Here is a 9,080-nt window from a genome sequence, read left to right on the forward strand (position 1 = left end):
ATATACTAAATAAATGCATTAAAATACGCATATTTTGTTACACATATACCTATGCATATTCTTAATTTTCGCACTATATGATGAACCAATAAATATATATAACGCTACGCATATTTAAAATATACAAGTATTTTGTACACATAGATATACTATGCATATTTCTTAATTTTCGCCACTAATATAATGGCGTTCCTTTTGCTACCAAATAAATATATATAACCAACGCATAATAATGAATAATGCATATATAAAATACGCAAGTATTTGTATATAGATATACTATGCATATTCTTAATTTTCGCCACTAATATAATGCGTTCCTTTTGCTACCAAATAAATATATATAACCAACGCATAATAAATAAATGCATATATAAAATATGCAAGTATTTTGTATACATAATAGTTATACTATGCATATTCTTAATTTTCGCCACTAATATGATGACGTTTCCTTTTGCTACCAAATAAATATATATAACCAACGCATACTATAAATAAATGCTATATATAAAATACGCAAGTATTTTTGTACACATAGTTATTACTATGCATATTTTCTTAATTTTCGCCACTAATATAATTGACGTTCCTTTTGCTACCAAATAAAACATATATAACCAACGCATATAAATAAATGCATATATAAAATACGCAAGTAATTTTTTATACATAGATATACTTACTATGCATATATTAATTTCACGCCACTAATATAATGGTCGTTCCCTTTTGCTCACCAATTAAATTATAATAACTAACGCATACTAAATTTAAATGACATATTTAAAATACACAAGCTATATTTGTACACATAGCTATATTAGTTTATTTAATATATATAATATATTTTATATATTATATATAAATTTTCTCTATATGCTGTAATTGTATTAACACATAATTAATAAATATGCATACAATTTTGCATATTTATATATATAAATATATATATAATATTTTTTATATATGAGCCTTAAACATATATATTTTATCGAATCGTCAAGCAAAGGATAAGCTTCAGGGCATCGCAGTATGGCAGCTGCTCAACCACTTACAACACCTTGCCTGTTATAAAAGTCGTTTACAATTGATTCAAGGCTTTGTCATTGTATTAAATAATGTTTTAATATATAACTAGCGACGCGGCACCAGGTGATCGAAGATCCTCCCAATGTACTATGTTATATGTAACATTGGCATCACATCATCGTCGTCTATTAAAGAATAATAAACTTTTAATGGTTAGAAGCCATACAATGCAAATTGCCCTTATTTATCATTGCAGTCCAGCACGGATACGACCTTAGAGGCGCTTCAGCATTAGATATCCAACGGACGTAGCGTCATACCACGTTCGCTCGAACAAGTCATTGTGCCATTGGTCCGTACCTGCGTTCCTCTCGTACTACGCAGGAAATGCTGTCGCAAACAAACGTTTGTCATTAGTAGCGCCTTAAAACTAACCTGTCTCACGACGGATTTAAACCAGCTACGTTCCTTGCATGGGTGAACAATCCAACGCTTGTGAAATTTTGCTTCACAATGATAGGAAGAGGGCCGACATCGAAGATCAAAAAAGCGCCTCGCTATGAACGCTTGGCCGCACAAGCATTATCCCTATGGTAACTTTTCTGACACCTCTTGTAAAACTCTTTAAACCAAAAGGATCGATAGGCCGAGCTTTGCTGTCCCTTGTGTGTACTGAACACCGAGATCAAGTCAGCAATTTGCCTTTGCTCTATGTGTGTTTCTGTCCGCACTGAGCTGGCCTTGTGACACGCTCCGTTATTATTTGAGAGATGTACCGCCCTAGTCAAACTCCCTACCTGGCAATGTCCTTGAATTGGATCATACCTAGTAATTGGAGTTATACCAAATTTTTAATTAAGAACACATAAATGCACTCTCTCATTAATGAATTGTTTGCGATTATATAACACAACTCGTGGATACTTTGATCAAGAAGCTGCATCAAAACCCAATACCATAAAGCATATAATAAATATATCCGTATAATGGCTAGGAAATTGATACACGTCCATTTAATCATAAGTAAGGAAACAATAAAGAGCTAGTGCGGCTATTTCATTGTCATACTTAAACCTAAATTTATAATCTCCCATTATTACTACCTCTCTTATGTCTCCTTACACCTGCCAATTAGAGTCAAGCTCAAAATAGGTCCTTCTTTCCCCGCTAATTACTTCCAAGCCCGTTCCCTGGCTGTGGTTTCGCTAGATAGTAGATAGGAATGGAATTGGTAGGTTAAACGTGAGCACCTGCCATGTGGACATCTACGGTCGCAGCACGGACAGACTCAATAATCGTACCACAAAGGTACTACCAATTTAACTCCAAACAGTTACGGGTGGTTGGTGCCCAGGTTGGATAACATAACATACAACATACATACGCTCCGATTCATTGCAAACCCCACATTCATACATCCCGATTCACGCCTGTGCCTACCTAGCATCCCATTCCCCCTCATGCATACATTATTCACACAAATTCAGTCATCTGCCTCCAGGAACGCTCATCCGCCGTTCTCGCAAATTACAATCGGGCAAAATCTCATTCCAAATTACCTACACAAGTACTAGTGGAGAGTGATTGACTTACGTCAAACCCACCACCAGTCTTTGCCTAATCCCTAAGCTCATCCACCTTACGGTCAATTCGACTATACAGTGGCATACACAACACATGCATTGGCAGTCTCCGCTGCCAAACCGCAGCGGCATTCCGACTATTCGCACAGGCTTCTCGGATGCAAAAATGCTGAGGAAGAACCATGGCCAGTCACAAGAATCCGGAAGACTCAGATTAAATCTGAAGTCCATGACGGTCTGCAGTGAACTTGACAATCCGAATAATGTCGCGAGTCACCCGCCCATTCATCACTTGCATCCCATAATGACCTTGCCAGTCAGACAGAACACACTCTTTCAATAACTTCTTACAGCTATCCTCTGCATAAGCTATTTACGTCCCTATTCAAAAATAACCACTATCCCGCAGCAATGGCAGCCGCCTTCTTAATCTCTGGAACATCAAGGCTCTACGCCTGACTATACCAAGTCAAAGAGGGGCTGCACAGAGCAATACCTGCAAAGCTTCCGTAGAAACAGTTGCGGCACACAGGGCAGACAACCTAAAGAATCAACCACGCTGGCGCACTTTCTTTTCTGCCCACCAAAGTCTTTGCTTGCCCTCATACCACACACGATTCCCAGTAAGCTGCAACACGCAACAACATTAGCGCTGTATTTATTTGGTACGCCACAGCTTCGTACGCTAATGGCCCCAATCACTCCGCAATGATGGTGCGGAGGCACCGCCTGTTGCCAACCACACTTAAACAACCGCGCCCTTGAGACCGGTGAGATGCGGCATAAAGCACATCCCCTCACCGAAGCTAATGCCAAGGTATTCGAACCTCAGTCACAACTTTAAGCGTAACGTCGTTTAGCTAACACTGTTGAGGGCCGACTGGCAGACATTTAACCTTGCAGTAACATTGCCCCGCCGTTCTTATTCCGGCTGCCCAAACCGACGCCAGACACTGTCGCCCCAATCGACTACAAGGCGCAAGCACTCCAGCACCGGCCTTCCAATCTCGGAGGCGCGATTGCCTCCCCTCAATTCAAAGAGAGCAGATCACGCGCATACCACAACATTGCGCGCAATTCGAGTGCCGCAATAGGAGCACAAGGTCCAGTATAAATGACACAATGGATCCTTGCGGACAACCACGAAACCACATCCACAGTGGACACTCTCACATTTCCTATTGCTGTCGCACGCCTGCCAGAACGAAGTAGCGCTCCTCCATGTAGCTCACTGCGCACCACAGTCGCTCAATTTTCTTAACACACTTGCCCAGCTAAGGTGGGCAAACGCACCCCTAAAATCTACAAAATGCCTAGACGTACTGGAGTTGCTGCACGCCCACCGAGGTCCTTGATCATAATGCCATGCATCCCTCCGCGTAACATCTACCTCGAGGAAGCCTATTGTCTATCACATCGGGTCTCGAAGCTAAGCTCAAGCAGCCTTTCTATCAGATCTCTTCTAGCACTTTTCCAAGCACAGGAAGGAGACTGATTGCCGAAAGATGCGAGGATTATCCTGATCCTTATCGCGCGACTTCAAGAGCCACTACACTTTGCTGCAGTCATTTCACTGGGAAAGTATCCTCATTCACACACCTTTCATACATGGATACATTATACTCTGGAATCGAATTCCAAACACATTTACACCATCCCCAGTGAAACACCATGCCGGGGCGGACTTTTCTCGACTTTATACCTCTTAAAAGCCGCCCCCAATTCAGCTTTAACGGAGGCGGTTCAACAGTTGCTTCCCACATGTCAGTGGAGCCTCCTGTTCTCGTCCTCTCGCGAAGAACACATTCAGGCAAAGCACATACAATCCTTTCCATGCCGTTAGCTGAAGGCCTCGAATGTAAGTTGCGTAACACTAAGCTCCCTGCGTTTCCCTCTCGCTATTTATAAACACGACCCCAGGGATCATGCTTATTGCGATCTACAAAATCACGCGCGATTCCGCTTCTTTCACACGCTACAAAGCATTTCGTTGCTACTCATTCATACACCTACTTTACTACTCTCGCCTTAGCTTGAGCACGCTTATCGGCATTGGATATTCTCGCTCTTTGGGAAACGTTTCCGGCAGAGGTTCGAAGTATCCTTACGCTTAGCACTCAACTCACTTCGTCCCACCACTTAACATGCTTTAAGATTCACCTGTTGCGGTGTCTCCGAAGGCATGCTATCATTTCACACCCCGTCATCCACCTATTCAACACAGATCTGCCTTCTCAACACTTTCATTGACTGAAGGTGCTAGCGGAACTTGCTGTTGCCGCCTCACAATACTTAAACAGGCCCGATATTGGCCCATTCACACCACAAGTGCTCCACGAATTACCCCAACACTTTCATTCGTGTGGGAGTATATGCAAACACAATCTCAATTGGATTGTTGATCACTTATACCGACCCCACCTTAAAACACTCCACTCAAATGCAAGACACACAGCATTGCTGTGCTTCATTCACCTTATGGTGACGTCAATGCACTTTTCCCGTTGGCACCATCAAAGGTATACCACACGCTGGGTTGTTATTAACGACCCGAACATCTTGGACAGGCCCACTCGGCTTAGCGTTTCACCCCGGTTCTTGTGGTCTGTATACCCAGCGAGTGTCTAGGGCATCTTACTTGAACCACACGGGGGGACGACGCATTTCGCATCAGATTACAAGGATGAATCGGCCATCGCTACTTGCCAGTAGTAGCACCTCAATCCATGTACGCTATATACGGCTCGAGGGGTTCCCCGAACGCGCAACTACACATCACAACTAACAACGCCCTGCCAAAATGCCATTTAAGGCACACACCACACCCCCGTCGGGGAACACTATCAGAGTGATTCATTACCAACATCATTTCACCACCACCGCAAGCCTTGGCCCTGCTGTCAGTGAACCACGCGCATGTGCGCGGGTAAGCCACGTACGAACCATCGGTTGCATTAGCGGCTCCTGCAGCAGGGCCACTACAACTGCCCTCTCTCACTACATCATTTTTCGCCCCACATCGCACATAACTGCATATGACCGCTGGCAGTTCAACTGAAGGACTTTTGCTAGCCATATTACATGTCTAGCGTTGGGCCCTCGCGACAATCGCACTATATATCGGGCAAGCAGAGACATGCATCAATAGATGCTCGCGAAGGCTGCCCCTTTAAAAGCACAATTCGGCAACTAAGTGCATTGGGTACACTTTAGCTACCCGATGGCCACTTGACGCCACAGCGCCGACAGACATCGTGCTTGGCCCTGCAGTCCGCTACCTTGTGGTCGAAGCCCAGGCAAACGGAAGCAGCCTCAGACCGGGTCAAAGTTCTGCAAGCGGATGAAAACCACTTGATGTAGCAGCGGCCAACATCGAGCAGAGTTTGCATGGCCATGCCATCGCCTCCAACACAACATTGCGCGACGCTGACCCACCAGTCACAGGCCATGGCTTGCTCACCATAACGGACGCCTTTCTGAAAGGCCTCAAGAGACAATGCGTCGCTTGAGGTTATCTCGAAATAGTCACTCATGAATTCGTCAGGAGTAATCTGCGAGCTGAACGCCCAGTCACCCAACAATTTAGGCCCTTGCAGTTTGACATTCACCACTCACTTTCCAGCGCCCACCTCTTTAAATGTCGCGTTTCCTGCGATCAATCTCCGCTCTGCAAACGGATGGAGTGCGAATAAATCGCACCACCATCCCGAAGAGGACGAAATACCTCGTGCACACCGTACACCAGGTTGGACCCTACTCCTTCCACCACTCTGATCAACACTTCCTTGAAGGTCTTCGCAGTCTCTGCTGCGGACCACGAGGGACCATGTCTCAACTGGCTTAGGTCTCGTGCGTCTCCGGGTAAGACGGCGCTGCCGACTGGAACCGCCGTTTGGCAACCGGGTGCACGCAGCGGAGGCACCCCCGCTAACCGGCGCTGGCACTCGAAAGGCCATTGGAGGGCCGCTACCGCGGCATGGAGCGCTGAGCCTTGCTCCGAACAGTGCCTCCGGAGAGCGCTGCAGTGTCCGTCATGGCTGCGAACGAATGAGCAGAAGCATCTCGCAGTTTGCGCGCGGTGGGATCGAGACTGTACACTAGACCGAGCGGGCGCTGAGTGCCTTGCTTTCCACGGAATGCTGAGTCGAACAGACGAGCGGGTGGTGAGGCACGGTCGGATTACGTGGAGCGCGCGTGTCAGTGTTTCGGCTCTAAGCTGGGCTTCCCTTGCGCATCATGACCCTGGCTTGCTCAATGGAGGAAACCATATCGCCTCTGCCTGCCTTTTCAGCAGCCTAACTCTCAGACATACTCCCCAAATGAGCAACATGGCGGGGTCAATCTGCCGAAACCAGATTCTGCCTCAGCCACGCTTAAACACGACGCTAGTAGCCAGCGCTGACACACCACTAAGCGGCTCCCATCACACACAGCACCTAACCCAGCATCAGCAAAAAGAAGCTAAAAAGCTGCCTTCTTCAGCTTCCTTGCTGACGCCGACCCGCCTTCCGCTACTCCCGTCAAGCCACCGAAGGAGGTCGTCCGTCGAGACGAGCACCACTCCCACACCAACGGCGCGCTTGCCCACGCTGGCATCTAAAACTTTTTTGCAAGTCTTAAAATACTCAACTGTACTCACCAGAAAGTAGGTCACTTCGAAACTAAGCTACTTTAATAGCGCTTAAAATAAGCACACGCACGCACACACTTCAACGACGCGCGACGGATTTTCCCACGCTGCTCACACGCACACAGCAGAATGAGGAGCACAAAGCGCCACACCGCGAAACTTTACCGCTAACTAAGAGATAACAAATAACTGTTACGCAAAAACACTACGAAATGCCAGGCACCCGCTAACACGTCTGTTCAGCTCGACAGTTGAAACCAGACTGAGTAGATAGGGACAGTAGGATCTCGTTAATCCATTCATGCGCGTCACTAATTAGATGACGAGGCATTTGGCTACCTTAAGAGAGTCATAGTTACTCCCGCCGTTGACCCGCGCTTACTTGAATTTCTTCACTTTGACATTCAGAGCACTGGGCAGAAATCACATTGTGTCAACACCCGCTAGGGCCATCACTTAATTAGACAGTCGGATTCCCCAAGTCCGTGCCAGTTCTGAATTGATTGTTAATTGATAATCGTTATAATTTAAAAGAACTAGCTGGTTGCCCAACTAGTATTCTTAAAAAATTTTAGCAAGAAAGTTCCACAATTGGCTACGTAACTAAACTATCCGGGGAACAAGAAACTACCATAAATGATAGAAACTCTATTTACCCAGAACGAGCACATAAACCATGTTATTGTTTCCCAATCAAGCCCGACTATCTCAATCTTCAGAGCCAATCCTTATCCCGAAGTTACGGATCTAATTTGCCGACTTCCCTTACCTACATTATTCTATCGACTAGAGACTCTTCACCTTGGAGACCAGCTGCGGATATTGGTACGGCCTGTTGAGAAGTTTGCGTGTCCCCACCATAAATTTTCAAGGTCCGAGGAGAAAATATCGACACAACAGTATATGTCATGCTCTTCTAGCCCATCTACCATATCTCTCTGCGAAAGACTTCCATGGTAGTACGGCTATAAAACAGAAAAGAAAACTCTTCCGATATCTCTCGACGGCTTCTTTATGGTCGTTCCTGTTGCCAGGATGAGCACGAGGCCCATATTTAAATAACAAACGGATACTCAACAGGTTACGGAATTGGAACCGTATTCCCTTTCGTTCAAAATTATTCAAGTTTTTTAATTATGACAAAATATAAATTTTAGTTACTTTTTTTTACTTGAAAATTTTCGGCTTTCGCCTTGAACTTAGGACCGACTAACTCGTGATCAACCACTGTTCACACGAAACCCTTCTCCACTTCAGTCCTCCAAGGTCTCATTCGATTATTTGCTACTACCACCAAGATCTGTACCAATGACGGCTCCATGCAGGCTTACGCCAAACACTTCTAAGCACACCATTGTACCTTCCTACTCACTAAAGTTTCAAAATTTATATTACAAGTAATATAAATCATCTACTTTAGCGGTAATGTATAGGTATACAACTTAAGCGCCATCCATTTTAAGGGCTAGTTGCTTCGGCAGGTGAGTTGTTACACACTCCTTAGCGGATTTCGACTTCCATGATCACCGTCCTGCTGTTTTAAGCAACCAACGCCTTTCATGGTTTCTGAATGAGTTGTTAATTTGGGCACCGTAACATTACGTTTGGTTCATCCCACAGCGCCAGTTCTGCTTACCAAAAGTGGCCCACTGGGCACATTATATCATAACCTTAAACTTCATATCAAGAAAGTTAAGGTTCTTACCCATTTAAAGTTTGAGAATAGGTTAAGATCGTTTCGACCCTAAGGCCTCTAATCATTCGCTTTACCAGATAAGATTATTTTATACAACAGTTAAATGCACCAGCTATCCTGAGGGAAACTTCGGAAGGAA

At 45.0% G+C, this 9,080-nt stretch overlaps 1 pseudogene; it reads right to left on the reverse strand.

The window, feature by feature from the left end:
- Positions 1 to 994: 994 nt before the first annotated feature.
- LOC117577170 (large subunit ribosomal RNA) overlaps positions 995 to 9,080 on the reverse strand; it is a 9,220-nt pseudogene continuing 1,134 nt past the window's right edge.

Source organism: Drosophila albomicans, unplaced genomic scaffold (assembly GCF_009650485.2).
Source record: "Drosophila albomicans strain 15112-1751.03 unplaced genomic scaffold, ASM965048v2 utg000077l_pilon, whole genome shotgun sequence".
In the NCBI taxonomy this organism is placed as follows: domain Eukaryota; kingdom Metazoa; phylum Arthropoda; class Insecta; order Diptera; family Drosophilidae; genus Drosophila; species Drosophila albomicans.